This window comes from Colossoma macropomum, unplaced genomic scaffold, assembly GCF_904425465.1.
Source record: "Colossoma macropomum unplaced genomic scaffold, Colossoma_macropomum, whole genome shotgun sequence".
Classification (NCBI taxonomy): domain Eukaryota; kingdom Metazoa; phylum Chordata; class Actinopteri; order Characiformes; family Serrasalmidae; genus Colossoma; species Colossoma macropomum.
The window spans coordinates 6938425-6955121 of record NW_023494787.1 but is presented as its reverse complement, the minus strand read 5'-3'; the positions used below and the strand labels follow the sequence as shown (position 1 = coordinate 6955121).

General features: G+C 38.5%; 1 protein-coding gene across 1 annotated transcript in view; it reads right to left on the bottom strand.

Moving 5' to 3' along the window:
* Positions 1-12280, bottom strand: part of LOC118805286 (asparagine synthetase [glutamine-hydrolyzing]-like) — a 37352-nt gene extending 25072 nt beyond the window's left edge. The window contains exon 1 of the mRNA XM_036565988.1: positions 12173-12280. The gene's annotated coding sequence lies outside the window, so the exon portion shown is untranslated. The remainder of the gene's footprint in view (positions 1-12172) is intronic.
* Positions 12281-16697: the final 4417 nt, after the last annotated feature.

The window sequence follows — 16697 nt, the reverse complement described above, 5'->3', positions numbered from 1 at the left end:
TTGTTAATTGTTTTGGGGGGTTTCTCCCTTCAGTCTCCTTTTCAGGAGGTGAAATGCTGCTCAATTTGGTAAAGGTCTGGTTAATGCAAGAAACACCTGTTAGTCACATGTTCTTTTATTTTTGCTCACTGGAACAATGGGTGGGTTCAAACAAAAGTTGCCATGTTCTGCCATCTAGATGTAAACATCAGAAAATAAAAGCTGATCTATGAATGAAAATGAAATTCTGATCTATCATCTCATATTAATCTTTTGAACAAAAACAAAATAATTGGCCTTTACATTCAAAACTTTTGGAGGAGACTGTATGTGGAATATAACTGCAGTAAACAGTTAAACTGCATCAGAGTTGTACTTTATGTATATGTATAGAGTGGAATCCAAAAGTCTGATACCACTAGTGAAAATGGTTCTATTTTGCACTGTTTTGTAATTTATTACAAAGTTCTTAATTACAGATTTTATCAGCATGGCTGTGTGAAAAGTAGAATCTTCACATGAATTTCAGAATGTCTTAGTATTTTGTACAGTATGTTTCCATTTGCTTTAATGACAGCATGTGCTCAAGTTGGCATGGACTAGGGTTAGGGTTTACAAGTTTGTGTAAAAGCCTCTGATGGGTAGATCAAATGCACCCGAGAGTCAATCTATACTTACATTATACAAAGACCTTAACACTGTAATAGTGACCAAGAAAAAGTGCCAAACCTTGCATATTTCTTCTTCATTTTACTTAGTCATAGCTTTGCTTTGTTTGTTTTTAATTCATTCATAAGTTTAAATGAATTAAATCCCAAATTTCCGATGTGGTCTCAGACTCACTATGTACTTTGACTTTATTTTTTCTCTTTGCTTTATCTTTTTACTTTTAAAAAAGTTTTCATAAGCATAACAATAATTAAAATAAACAAAATAAATCAATAAGCTGAAGCTTAAGATTTGTAAAATTTTTACGAATTGAGGCCGCTTCAGACAATGTTTTATCAGTGTCTGCTGCTTTAAATTAACCAGACATGAAGATGCACCATGTTATAAAAGAGAGTGTGTAAATGACATCAATCTTAATATGAATCAAAAATTCATATTACAACCTTAATGGGATTAATTATGAGATGACAAACTGCTGTTGAGAACAATAGACCATATATTCTTCTGTGTGTTCACTGCTCTGGTGGTTCAGGTTGACTAGACGTGGTCCCCACTCTACTAAACCTGACAGTGTGTGTAACCAAAATCAACCTTACAGACTCGTGTACAAAGAGGAAACTATTACAAATTCATTTCAGACGTTGAATGACATGGCTCATGAGGGCATTTAAACTGTAATTCAGAAATAAAGTCTTCATATTGTCCTGTAAGTCTACTGCTATAGTGGAAGGTTCTACTTAGACGTGGTCCCCACTATGGCAGACCTGACAGAGTGTATAACCATTATCAACCTTAAACACTTGTTTAAAAACAGTAAACTACTACCAGTTCATATGAGACCCTGAATGACATTAGTCATAAGGTAAACTACACAGTAGTTCAGAAATGTTGTCTATATGTTGTCCTGTATGTCTACTGCTTCAGTGAAAGTCTCTACCTGGACGTGGTCCCCACTATGCTAAATCTGACAGTGAATGTAACTAAAACCATTCAAACATTTCTATCCTGAGAGGGTCCCCAAAATGCAAAACCTGAGAGCATGTGTAACTAATACCATCCCTAAGGCCTCACTTAAAAACACAAAAACAACTCTCACAAATTTATATGACAACAAATGAAATCAGTCCTGAAGTAACTTGACCATAAATAGCTGCAGAGCTACCAAGTAGTTCAATCACTATATGCACATAAAACCACTTTTTAAATACCTTTAAGCCACAAGAAAAAGCTCCAGTGTTGGTCACAGGACTTGAAGCTGAGCGGCTTGGTTCAACCACGTCCATCATGTTAGCAGTGTCCTCACATGCAGGCTACAGGGATTTCAAATATCACAGTTTAACATGTAGAATTGAAGAGCATTTCATACAAAATAAACGAGGCTGTCCTAGGCTACACCACATAGTGTACATGTAATGTAAACTTCAATCTATACATCACAACTACTTAATAGGACAATAACCTACACCAAAAATGCCATATTACTAGGCTAGTAATGTCATTCACTTGTCTAATAGTTTTAAATAAACAATCTTCTGAACAACTGATCGTAACTGATGTACACCAATGCATTAATTACATACTGTAATGCAAATGTCACTTTATGGATATAAAACCACTTTTCTTTTTAATACCTTTAAGTCAGAAGTGGAAGCTATAGCGTTGGTCACAGGACCTGAAGCTTGGTTCAACATTGTCCTTCATGTTAGCAGTGTCCTTATATGCAGGCTACAGGGATTTCAAATATCACAGTTAAACATTTAGAATTGAAGAGCATTTGTTAACAACAAATACCTAAACCAAAAAATGCCATACCACTAAGCTAATAATGCCATTCACCCTATAGTTGTAAACAAAAACAATCTTTAGAACTGACATTATCATACTAAAAACTATCATACTAAACAATCATACAAAAACAGCTTATAATTTTTAATAGCATTAATAGTGTGGATGATTAAAGTTTATGACCTCAATTGAAATGTTTCCACTAAGATTCCATTAAAATCCTTATAAGAAATGTAATTCAGGCTAAGCCATTATCTAAATTAATCTCAAGAAAATGTAACTTCTACTCAATGTCAAGGACAGCAAGACACATTGCAAGGGCTTTCAAAGGTTTACCTTTTGTTCAAATGCTGATAAGCACTCTGAAACCTCTTTCCTTTCCAAAAGGCATGGTTTTAAAGTAAGACGCAATCACACTGCTAAGCTAGTAAAACCTATTTCAAATATTTTCCAAACACATCTTACAAACCTTTCTCCTCCAAAGCCAGTCACTTCCTCCATAGTCGTAGGTTACTTCCTCTCCAGGCATTATATCTCTCATTGCAAAAACGCAGAGATGCAGTTTTCCCTGGACAATGATCTTTTTCATTTTACAGTTGGGGTCCTTGTGCTCATCGTTCACTAGTCGCCCAAGGGTGTCATCCTCTCTTGTTGCAACAATGCTTTAAAAATGAAAAAAAAAACAAAAATACATTTATTGTATTCTATGTTTGAACTAGATTACTGCATATAGGTAGCAGTGCCACAACAAATTAATAAGCATTAACAAAAACAAAAGAAACTACTGTTGAAATATAAGGGTGGGCAACTTAATACTAACACCGGTGTTTTTTTAAATGCAATAGGATTTTGCCATATCCCGCTATTGTGATGTAACCACACGTGACTTGAGCTCATGGTGCCTAAAAATGGCCAATGTTACAGAGAATCGTATCACTAGCACTGAGAACAACTTAGTTCTTAAAAGGGGAGACACGTCAGTAGTGTGGAAGTTTCTTGGCTACAGAAGGCTAGACCCCAAACAAACAACAGTAATTTGCAAAACGTCCAAAAATACTGTGACCACAAAAGCTGGCAATTTATTTCATCACCTAAAGCAAAGGCACTCACTTGAGTAAGAGGAGTGTAAGAAACTGTGTGAGTCTGAGAGCACAGATGAGCACAGGTTTCTCAAACCAACAAACTAAACCAAAGGTAGCCTCTCAGGCAACAATCGCTGTAGCATTTGCAAATGAAAAAAGCAAGCCCTGGATTGAAATTATTGAAGCAGTCACATTTTGGTTAGCCAAGAACATGATGCCTATGCAAATGGAAAAGGAAGTCTTTAGGTACCACACCTCAAGAAGGAAATTGTTCTTGCTAAAGGCCTTGAACAAATGTGTGACGAACGCTGTGCCTTTGACCCACGCTGTGTTGACCTAGAAACACACAGCTAATGACACTAGGCAATTTTTTGCCATCCCGTCGCTGTGGAATAAAATAACCTATTAAAACATTTGAGATGTTTGTTTGAGCTCCTCTGACAGGTGGTCTGCTACCTTTATTTACCAAGAAAACAAGCATGTTCCCTGACGCTGGCTTCAAAAGCTACAATATTGCAAACAGGGCTGAATACTCTTTTAGCAGATGCATGGGTGGCAGAGATATGCACAGTGTATACTGTGTGTATACTGTATACTGTGTGTATACTGTATACGGTGTACAGGACAACACAATCACCATTAACTGGCAGGTTGGCACACTACTTTGAGAGTTCAAGCCTCAGCCGAAAAAAATGGATGTGCTGGTCTTTTGGCCACAACACATGCCTTTCGTTTACTGAAATTAGTAACAGATCAAATAGCAGATACAATCTTTGTCAGAAGAACTGCAATCAGATATTTTACCAAATATTTCATCCCCACCTTGCAGTCAATTGTCATCCAGTTAAGCTCCACAGCTTTTCTCTCTCTCTGTGCACACACACGCACAAAACCTACAGTCCTTTTAATACTCTGATTATTTGAATTAATAAAATACCTGGTAAGAACAATGAGTCTTACCCTGCTATATTCTTCAGCTAAGTTAAATTAATAAGCTAATCCTCTCACAGCTTTCTCTCTCTAAAATGTACATACAGCCTTTTAAAAAACTTTGATCACATGAAACCAATAAAATACCCAACACACTTTTTCTCCTTAAACTAAATACATACAAACTAAGCTTGAGGTTACAAAATAGTGGGCCTTATAGCTCATTACCATCCAGCTAACCAGCCCCCACCCCCCCTTCTCTCTCTCTCCACTACATACGGAACACACAGCCCTTTAAAACTCTGACTACACAAAACCAACCAGATGTCCTCCACTCTCTCTCTCTCTCTCTCTCTCTCTCTCTGTAAAGCTAAATATCACTGAAAAAGCCTCACGTTACCAAACAGTGGGTCTTAGAGCACGTTAGCGTCAAGCTAACTAGATAGATAACGAGTTCTGAGCTCCTGAAATGTTGTGATTGCTCGAGATAACACAGAATTTAAGTCGAGAACAAACATAAAACCTTATCTTTGCGAGGAAAGGCAAATATTTAAGCTATGAAGGGTTTTAAAAATCTGCTTAACTTACCTTACTCATTACCATCCAGCTAACCAGCCCCCCCTTCTCTCTCCCTTCTCTCAGCCCCCCTTCTCCAGCCCCCCTTCTCTCTCTCCCCCTCTCTCCACTACGCACACACGGAACACACAGCCCTTTAAAACACTAATTACACAAAACCAACCAAATGTCCTCCTCTCTCACCCTGTAAAGCTAAATATCACTGAAAAAGCCTCACGGTACCAAACAGTGGATCTTACAGCACATCAGCGTCAAGCTAACTAACGCTAGCTAGCTAACGAGTTCTGAGCTCCTGAAATGTTGTGGTTGCTCGAGATAACTTTTACCCTGTTCTTCAGTGGTCAGGACCCCCATGGACCCTCACAGAGCAGGTACTGTTTGGGTGGTGGATCATTTAATCACCTCAGTGTCACTGCTGGACTGAGAATAGTCCACCAACCAAAAATATCCAGCCAACAGTGTCCTGTGGGCAGCCTCTTGTGACCACTGATGAAGGACTAGAGGATGACCAGCACAAACTGTGCAGCAGCAGATGAGCTATCGACTCTGACTTTACATCTACAGGGTGGACTGACAAGGTAGGAGTGTCTAATAGAGTGGACAGTGAGTGGACACAGTGTTTAAAAACTCCAGCATCACTGCTGTGTCTGATCCACACATAATAAATAATAGTAAATAATAAAATGTTCTAATATAAGAATAGATCAAATTCAGTTCAGTTTTGTAATAAGCTAATAAAACTGGAAACATACTATACAGAAAGTTTCTAATTTTTTTCTATTAAATAAGATTCATTATTTTGGAGAAATTTTTACTATGTACAAAAAAACCCACAGATTTTAGATCTACAGATTCAAAACGTATAATGTAAAATTGTACCAATTTGATTTGACTTTTGATTAATCCATAATCAAAAGCCAAATCAGGTGTGCTGTCATGGAGGACAAGTCCATACAATGACGTGGCTGTGTCATTATCCAATAACATCTTACGTTAAAAGTCTTGTTACTTACATTCATGTACTCTATTATTAAAATTACTACTATTTGTGTATATTTTTACTGTTAAATGCTGAGATAAATAGTTGCCAACAATTTTCTTGGATCTGTAAGACACTTGCACAGAACTGCATGTGAGACAGTACTTGGCAGAGCTGCTTTGAAGGCCACATCTTTTAAGTGGATCCATTATTTTTTTCACATTTTTACATAATTAAATGTAAACAGGTAAACAAAGTAATTCAGATTGGTTCTAGAGAAACTTCATCAGTCAAAATTGTTCAGAGCGGTGATGACAGGAACCAGACCTCTGAAGAGTATAATGCCTCAAAAATCCCTTTACAGAAAGATATTTAAAAAAAAGGGTTATAAAAATATTGCTGTTGAACTACCGTTTAAAACTTTGGAATCACTTGTAATATAATAACAGTTTTGACTGAAATATTATAAACTAGACACCAACACATAAACCAAAGGTTTGTTCAGAAGTGGAAGTTTGGGAACAAAAAGAATTATGACATGGCAAAAATACTTAGTTATTAAATAATAAACACAATTATTTATATTAATTTCTTAATATAAATCACGATGAATAGCTACTTGATCATTGTCTTTCAAATGTGAGGCATTCTGGAAGTTTATTCTCAATTCTACACAGCTTTCTCTATTTTAATATAATTGTCTGCAGCTCTGTTCATCATAGAGCTTTTACAGCTTCCTAAGATTTTTTGTAATCCTGCAAAATTTTAACTCTGGTTTTATATTGTTCAAAACAGTTATTCCAAAAGTACCCCAAAAAATAAAAACAACTTTTCAGATTTATCACTAATTTTGCTTCATCATCACTACATGTGTATATATCGATGGTTTTAGAATGACATATAGATGTGATGTTCAGGCGTCCACATACTTTTGGCCACATGGTATATCTATCAGACCAGGGTTGGTCACAATGTAGATGTACTATGATGGTCTCTAAAGGGACTCTGGCAAACTGAAGTAACGCCATAGTCTGTAATTATAAACCTGCAAAGGGCACCACGGTAGGTGGTTCTAATAAACTTTCAACTTACCGAAAGTAAACAAATCATGGGAGAAAGATGTGTATTTATGTGTTCAGTGATCAATATTAAACATTGTGAATTGTTACAGAATTTGTTTAAAAAACTTACTGTGTTTCATCCTCTAACATGCCTCTAACATGTTTTCATCCTCTAACATGCCTCAGTCAACACGTAACAGAAATGATCATTTGCAGTTGAGGCAGGTGTGAGCTTAGTACTGATATCTGTATCTGTTAAAAGCTGTGTTAAAGGAGAATTACACGATTTTTAAGCACAATTTCATCATTAAGATGCAAAAAAGTAGTTTGATACAAAATGTTCCATTGTGGAAAAACTTAGAGTCAGAGTTGTTCACAGTGGCAGTGACAAGAACAAGACGATTGAAGAGTTCAATGCCTCTAATCTCTCTCAGAGAATTATTACATGAAATGATTATTAATAAGAGCTGAACTCTATTAGAGCATGTTTACCACATGCCTTTATGCTATAAATTGTAGGGCTCTGAGACTTGCAGTATTACACATTAAAGCACTGTGAAGAAGTAAATTCATAAATATTGATACAGTGTTGGTGATATTGCCATATCGATATTTTGAACACAGCTGTAATGGCAAATAACATTAATAATTGAAAGAACAAAGCGCAGATATTTGAGTACTCTAACCCAGCTTTACCTAAACATTCTGCTCTTCTGTATTACAAAAAATACTTCATGAAATATATTTGTTTGAAATACCCACCAAATCGAAACATCTGTCTTACATTCATAGTTTTATTTAAAAAATTAAAACTTGAGTCTCACCAGTTGCTCAGCTTCAAATGATTTCTGATGAGAAACATCTAAAACAAAACAGACACATGAGGTAAATGCAGCAAAACAATAACAGCAAAGCATAACAATGAAAAACACAAAACTGGTCATTTTATATTTCTAATAAATGTAGCCGAGTAAAACATTAGATTATTAATATAAAGCACAAATAATACATTTTAAAAATACTCTAGAAAGTACAAATCCACCAAGATGTTACTGGAGTAAATGTAACTGAGCAAATTAAAATCATTACCACCCTCTCTGAACTACACAGACTGACGGACTGTGCTCAGTTTTATTGTTGTATTGTTCAGTGTGCTAACCTTGCTGCACTGTGATCAATACTAGATTTATTTCTGAGGCAGCCTTTCATTTGGAGCGGGTGCTAAGCGACATCTGACGCAGCCGCGAGGCATAAACAGACAAGCCGCTCAGCCGCTAGCTAGCTAGCTAACTACATACGCTAACCTAACGCTGGTGTCTTCACTCGGCAGATCAACCCAGAAATACAGAAATAAAAGTTTACTCCAGCTGACTGTTAGTGAGGCTGCTCATCTCATTTTGTCACTACTCACCTTTTAAAAGCAGATTCTGACCGTTGCAGTCGCCACTCTACTCGGTCCAGTCAGCTAGTTAGCCAACTACGCAGCTGAAAATCCTCCTTTTTGGGAGCTGAAAGCGTCACCCGGCAGGCGGCGCTGTCTTAATAGGGAATGTAAGAGACGGTCTTATCGAGGTTTAACACTCACTAAACAAACTCGATAAGACTGCCCGCGTTAGCGACGCGAGTCAGTCACTCACTGTAAACGGCTGTAACGGTCGCGTTTGGCTTTAAAAGGAGGAACGGCGGAGAGCGCTCGCGCTTCAAAACCGAACGTCCAAGCGGCGGAGTCTCGCGCTCTAATTGGTCTGAAACTCCCGCCAGTCTTTTGTTTGTCCTCCTATAGAGCTTTTTTTTTTGGTTCGCGCCTCTGCTGTACTGAATGAACTGTGCTGTTTTGTTTTTGTTTGTTTGTTTGTTTGTTTTAATCTGGACACGGAGTAGAAAACTGCAAACTCTTGAAATACATGAGACAGCAGTACAGCATTATTATACAGCATCACTGGAGGCCATGTCTTAATATATTAAAGTCAAAGTATGAAGTTGGACATTTAAACAAAAATCTGTTTATGATGTAATTTTACGTGGTGAAACAATATAGATCTTTATATTACTACTCAAATACATTTGTTTATTATTGTTCGTGTTTTCCAAATACCTGGAGATAATAATTTTGAAAGTTTTACATGGTATATAAAAAAAGTTTGTTTTCTTTTTCTGTTGGGCCAAATTAAAAGTCCTAATGGTCTAACTGTGGGCAGCCCTGATCTGATTAAGAAAATAAGCAGAAGTGTAGATGTTGAAGAGAGGGAACCAAGTGCTTTTTCTGCATTATGTTTTGGTGGTGTGTGATCTCTCAAGTACACAGGTTAGCTGTTAAGTACACTTACTTCCTATTAGTTCAAAGTTGTTTTATCTTGGTTCCTAGCTTGTTGTCTCTGGTTACAATTGTACATTTGAAAATAGATCAATGTTTTAATCATAGCATGTTTTCTGCAAATTAGCAAAAGGCTGTGACTGACTGTGATTATCTCCATTGGTAAATGTTACAAATTAAAAGTTATTCTACCATAAACTTCAATGATATAAAGAAATGAGTTTAAACATTTTAAGGTAAGGTAAATGGTTTAAGAATTGATTTTTTCCTTTTGCTCTTTTGCTGCTGTAAACACATTTCTGCAATAATCAAAAAACAAAACATACAAAAAAAAAAAAGAATCACCAAAGTACAGCAAGAAAAACCTTAGTGAATGCTCTTTTAGTAAAATCACACAAAAACCATAAGATTACAGTAGGCTGTTTCTTGAGGACATACTTGTTATATTCTCATTATATTTTACATTAGGCAGTGCTGTGGAAATCCTGGTAATCCTTAATTGTAATTTTGTATTGTAAGTTTGGCAGTACCACAGGAATACCACATTCATATCACAGGACTTTTTGTAATGGACTACTCTTTGGACTCAACTGAACTGTCTTAAGACACAACATCTCTGTGTCTTAAGACAAAGTGATGTCTTAAGTCATGCCTCATCTTCAAGACACACTAAATAATTACTTCTTTGTCTTAAGACGTTAACTTTCATGTCTCAAGAAAAAGACAGTGTCTTCACTCATATGTCTTAAGACGTTCTTGAGATGTCTTGGCATAAGAAAATGTCTCAAGACATCTTATAAATACTGTCAAGACATCTTAAGACACAGTGACAGCTGGGTATGTTTATTTACTATCTCATTAGTGATTAATTGGGTTATTTTGTGAATTTGTGGTCTTTATTTCTTTTCCTAGTTTCTGTTGGGTTTTGAGTATTTATTCTATGCAATTTATATGAATTGATATTCAAGTATTTAAATTGCTAATATTTTTGTATTAATAAATCGAACGCCAGAGCTGGGTGTCCCCTGGTCCTGGGGCCGGTAACACATGCGTGAAAACGTACGGCTGTGCGGCTGCTGCCAGAGCCGGTTCGTGAGGAGCCTGGCCGGTTCCTATTTCCCCTGTTATCAAAAACATGACTGCAAAACACCAGAGGGCGCCCGCGAGCGAGTCCTCAATGAATGGGAGTGAAAGGAGCTCAATGGCTAAAAACAACAAGTAAAAATAGTTTCTAATCACTCGCCCAGAACTTTCCTTTAATTCTAGAAAGTAGAAGGATGTATTTCATTCACGCTTACATTACTGCTACTGAGAGCTGGTTGGTTGCTAAGCGTCATAAAAGTACACAAGGCGCCGTTTTAAACTCCTGTAACTCGAGTTTAAAAGCTCTTAAAAATATAACAGCGGTGTTAAAATGTTTTATGCTATTCAGTGTTCAGGAAATGAATGTATCCCTTTACATTAAAAGTGTTTAAGCATTTATAAATTAAGATTTTGCTCAAATGCTCCATCTTAACCTATTCATTTTGGACTCAAGTACTAATGGAATGAAAATGAAATGACTCGCAAACGGAGGAAAAAAAAAAACAGGAGTGTTTGGAAGACGGGTAGAAAACAACGTCCTGGCCTGTCTGGGTATGGAGCGTATTTTAAAAGGCAAGGCAAGTTGATTTATGTAGCACCTTTCATACACTGCTGTCATTCAAAGTGCTTTACGAATGAGAAAATACAGAGCTGTAAGGTTTACAGGTATGGCTGTGTGTGTGTTTGAGTGAGTGATGGTAGGAATGCATCTTTTATTTTGTTATATTTTATATTTATTTTATTTTATTCACTACATGTACATGTTTGTCTGGTACTGTGCACGGTGAGCTCCTGTAACCAAAACCAAATTCCTTGTATGCGTAAGCATACCTGGCCAATGAAGCTTGATTCTGATTCTGAATCAGAGTCAGAAAATAGTTTTTTTTTTTTCAAAAGTAAACCAGAATGCATAAAAACATGACTAAAACATGAGTAAAACAATCCTCATTTAAAACAATTAGGATTGTAAATAAATCTCACGCTGAAAAGCTGCCGACAACGGTTGCCACGCAGTGATTGGAGGGCTGATAAAATAGGATGCAGTGTTCAGTATATGCTGATGCCACATACAGTACACAGTAGTCTACCTCGACCACAGACAGGGTCACGAGACCTACTCATTTCACCGGTGTTAATTTACAAAAGAAAAGAAACGAAAAAATGCTCAATCAGAGTCGGCTCACTGTAGAGCCGACTCAAAGAGCCGACTCAAAGAACCGATTCGAACACGACACATCACTATCGCTGGCGTAAGTAACCGCTCGGAAGGAACAGAAGCCACATGGCCGACATAGAGAACACATTAACACGTTTAAATGGAAAAATCGAGCTCAAACGGGAAACACAGTTTACCTCAGCATCATCAGACTCAAAGACAGCAGTAACGTAACGTACTGGAGTAAAATAATTTCTTTAAATGTGGCGAAATAAAAGTCCCAGTCGTCAGAAATAAAAGCCAAAATAAGGTATAAATGCTAGGAGAAAATACCTAACAGCGGTAAGAAAGTTATGTGGACAGCACTGCGAAGAGGACGCGAAGTTGGCTTTTCTGCTCACCAGCTGGTGAATGATAAGCTGACTTCGGCCTCGTTCGGTGAGATTTCTCTCTCATTCAGGCTCAGTGCGATTGCCAAGCGTCACACCTCACATGGAAAACACACAGAACAAGCTAAAGGCCCGTAAAACGCAGACTGAATTGAAATTTCAGTCTTACCTTTGGACACGGAGGCAGAGTGTAGGAGAGATTAACTACAGCAGCGAGAGGCTGACAGACTGTGTTGCTCAGAACCGCACGGCTGATGAAACAGCCTCACCTAATCACTGAGCGTTCTCCTATGAACATTAGACAACGTGTCAAAATAAAAGTCTGATGCGCTGGTTCACTGTATGGACAAAAGTATGTGGACACCTGGCATATGAGCTTGTTGGACATCCCATTCCAAAACAAAGACGTTAATATAACGTTGCCCCCATTTTAATATAAAGTAATATAATATATAACATTAATACACTATATCGCCAAAAGTATTCGCTCGTCTGCCTTCACACGCATATGAACTTGAGTGACATCCCGTTCTTAATCCACAGGGTTCAATATGATGTCGGCCCACCCTTTGCAGCTATAACAGCTTCAACTCTTCTGGGAAGGCTTTCCACAAGGTTTAGGAGTGTGTTTATGGGAATTTTTGACCGTTCTTCCTGAAGCGCATTCGTGAGGTCAGACACTGATGTTGGACGAGAAGGCCTGGCTCGCAGTCTCCGCTCTAATTCATCCCAAAGGTGTTCTATCAAGTTGAGGTCAGGAGTCTGTGCAGGCCAGTCAAGTTCTTCCACACCAAACTTACTCATCCATGTCTTTATGGACCTTGCTTTGTGCACTGGTGCGCAGTCGTGTTGGAACAGGAAGGCGCCGTCCCCAAACTGTTCCCACAAAGTTGGGAGCATGAAATTGTCCAAAATCTCTTGGTCTGCTGAAGCATTAAGAGTTCCTTTCACTGGAACTAAGGGGCCGAGCCTAACTCCTGAAAAACACCCCCGCACCATAATCCCCCTCCACCAAACTTTACCCTTGGAACAATGCAGTCAGACAAGTACCGTCTCCTGGCAACCGCCGAACCCAGACTCATCCATCGGATTGCCAGACGGAGAAGCGTGATTCATCACTCCAGAGAACACGTCTCCACTGCTCTAGAGTCCAGTGTTCGCGCTTTACACCACTGCATTCGGCGCTTTGCAATGCGCTCTGTCATTTTACGTGGCCGACCACTTCGGGGCTGAGTTGCTGTCGCTCCCAATCACTTCCACTTTGTTATAATACCACTGACAGTTGACTGTGGAATATTTAGTAGGGACTAAATTTCACGACTGGACTTGTTGCACAGGTGGCATCCTATCACGGTACCACTCTGGAGTTCACTGAGCTCCTGAGAGCGACCCATTCTTTCACTAATGTTTGTAGAAGCAGTCTGCAGGCCTAGGTGCCTAGTTTTATACACCTGTGGCCATGGAAGTGATTGGAACACCTGAATTCAATGATTTGGATGGTTGAGTGAATACTTTTGGTGTGTATAGTGTATAAAGTTGCCCCTCATCTCCTCCCCCATCACCCTGAACACCTGCGTGCGACAAGGCTGTGTGCTGATCAGAGGTGACGATGAGACAGCCTACAGTGGCGAGATGCAGCACCTGGCTGCATGGTGTGATGACAGCAACCGGGCCCTCAACACCCCGAAAACCAAGGAGATCATAGTAGACTTTAGGAGGGGTAGGAGCCAGGCACACTCCCCCATCAACATCAACAGAGCTGAGGTAGGCCGCGTGTCTGACTTCAAGTTCCTTGGCATTCACATCTCAGATGATCTCACTTGGTCCCCTAACTCCATCATGGTCAAAAAGGCGCAACAGTGTCTTTACTTCCTACGGAGCCTCAAGAAAGCCCACCTGGGTCCCAGGATACTGGTGAACTTTTACCGCTGTACCATAGAGAGCATACTCACACTCAGGGTTGGGATAGCTACTGAAAAATTCGCTACTTTGTAGCTACTTTCTCAAAATGTGTACCTAGCTACAATTTAGCTACTTTTCCAAAAAATGTAGTGCACTACTTTTTATCTACTTTCAAAGCATGATTGTCAGAATGTTTGTGAATCTCCACCTGACACACCAAACAAGCCCAACTGATATTGTGAACAAGACACTGCATTTAATCCTGTGCCAGAAAGAAACAATACAATTGAAAAGCTGCAACTATACAAAAAGATCACCAAAAAGTTTAAGTGTAACCAACAATCAAACTTACACAACTGAAGACCTGATATCCAACAAACAAATTAAAACTAAGTAAAGGCAAAGTCAGTCATTCACTGTCAGGCAAATCACTGTCAACTGTTGAAATAAAACTACTCCAATTTAAACATTTCAGCAAGATACAGACATTCACAGTCCTTTCAGCAACTTCAGCAACACTTTAGCCTTAAAATTCTCATCAGTGACCCTGACTCTGTGCAGTACTGTTAGTAATAGTCTATTAGGAAAATGTTTTTTCCACTTTAGCTAAGGCAGCGGTCGGCAACACGCAGCTCTTTAACTGGCCTGTTGCGGCTCCATGGCAGAACCAGATTTCAAAGTAAATTAACATAATTCTCCTTTGCTGTAAGATAAAGCTCTGCTGCTCATTATAACACATAGCTCTAACACAGTTTTCACAATAAATGGTCTTAAATGCTGGAGTTAGCACACAACTGCTAATTCACCAACCTTTAATGCTGAAGATTTACTGTGCTAAGCATTCCAGGGGGTAATGTTCTTCTGGCATCCTCCAAACCCAGATTCGTCCAGCAGACTGACAGCTAGTGAAGTGTGGTTCATCACTCCAGAGAACACATTTACACTGCTCCAAAGTCCAGTGGCGGTGTGCTTTACATCACATAGTGATCTTAGGCTTGTGTGCAGCAGCTCAGCCACAGAAACCCATTTCATGAAGCTTCTGACACACACTTCTTGTGCTGATATTGCTTGCAAAGGCAGGCTGGAACTCTGTAGTGAGTGATGCAACAGATGATAGGTGATTTTTACATGCTATGCACTACCGCACTTACAGTTGACTGGGGCAGATCTAGCAGGACAGTTTCACAAACTGACTTGTGGCAAAGCTGGCATCCTACGAAAGCGGCACATTTCAAGCCACTAAGGTTTTCAGTACGACCCATTCTACTGCCAGTGTTTGTCTATGGAGATTTCATAGCCATGTGCCTGATTTTATACCTGTTAACAATGGGCATGTATGAAACACCTGAATTCCATTATTAAGAGGGGTGTCCACATACTCTTAGTATATATTAAGGAAAAACTAACATTTTAAAAGTTTTTAAATTTTTATAGCATTGCCAAATGGCTTCTTTCAAAACAAAAGTCCCTGTTTAAAATAAAAGCAATTGCTTTTTTGAAATCAAAGCTGGCAATAAACATATGTTAAGGAAAAATTAGGTTTGAGAGATATATGATAAATGAATAATAATGACCCAAAAACGTATCAATCCACAGAATCCAATAAGGAAATTATATAATCTTTGAAAACATGCTGGGAAATACAGTATGTGAAGTTTTCCTGATAGCAAGAGGATAGTGGGTCACTCTCGGCCCGCTGATGGCAGAGCTGGTGGTCCACTGGTGTTTTGCTCAGCGTTTTCTGGGTGGTCCACCGGTGGTTAAGCAGAATAATAGACAAAATTCCACTTCTCATCACTTACTTTCCACTCACAGTCCAGTTTACTTATTTTCCCTTCCTTTTTTTCTTTAGTTATACTTTGTAAATTAGACTAGTAAATAATTTTAATCTAATACAGAGCCAGCAACAACATTTTCTATTAAATCTTTTTATATTAGACCTAGTCATTATTTTATTTCTCTCAGTTGTTTGTAATATTTGTCTAAGCCTATTTACCAAAATAAAAGTCTTTGTGCATTTAAAATCTGTTTGGGGAGATAAAAAAACTAGATACTCCTTGCATGCAGGACAGTAATCTGGGTGGTCCGAGGGTGGACCAGCAGTGGCAAACAATCAGCGGGCACCGATTTATGCTCGCTGTCTGGGTTGGTCCAAATCAGGATTCGCCCTGATTTGATGTAATGATGAAATGCCAGCTGCACTGCCCAGCAACGTCATTCCAGTGGTCCAAAAATACAGAATTTTTCTTCAAAATGTGTTTTCTTTGGCTTTCATATGAACATACTAATTATAGGTCAGCATAAACATGTCTTTTCCAGCAGTATTAGTGTGATTATATCATGTGGAGTTTTCCTTAATCATAATCTGACAGCTGGATCTCCGACCTGACCGGACGTGATGATTCTCGCTTAAAATTTCCAGGGTTGCTTTGAAAAATTGGTTTCATTACTGGCTTTTATTTTGGAAACCACGTCCTCATTTTCTCACACGAATTTGCGGCTTGCTTGAGCATGCACTAACAACCAATCGCAGCACTACAGGCTTGGCTCTACTAGCCAATCAAAGTGCAGGAGGCGGGGTTTGTCTAAGTGCCATGAACATTCCATCTCAGAACAACATGGGTATAATAGGAAGTGGACACAGTGGGCTCTGCTGTTCTGATGAATTGTGCCACCTTGTCTAAATGGCTGCATATTTTTAGTCAAAGCTCTACACAAAATTGTAGGTAGGATATTTTAATGGCCTAAATTAGGCTTTTAGAAAACACTACCAGGACTGAAATCTAAATATA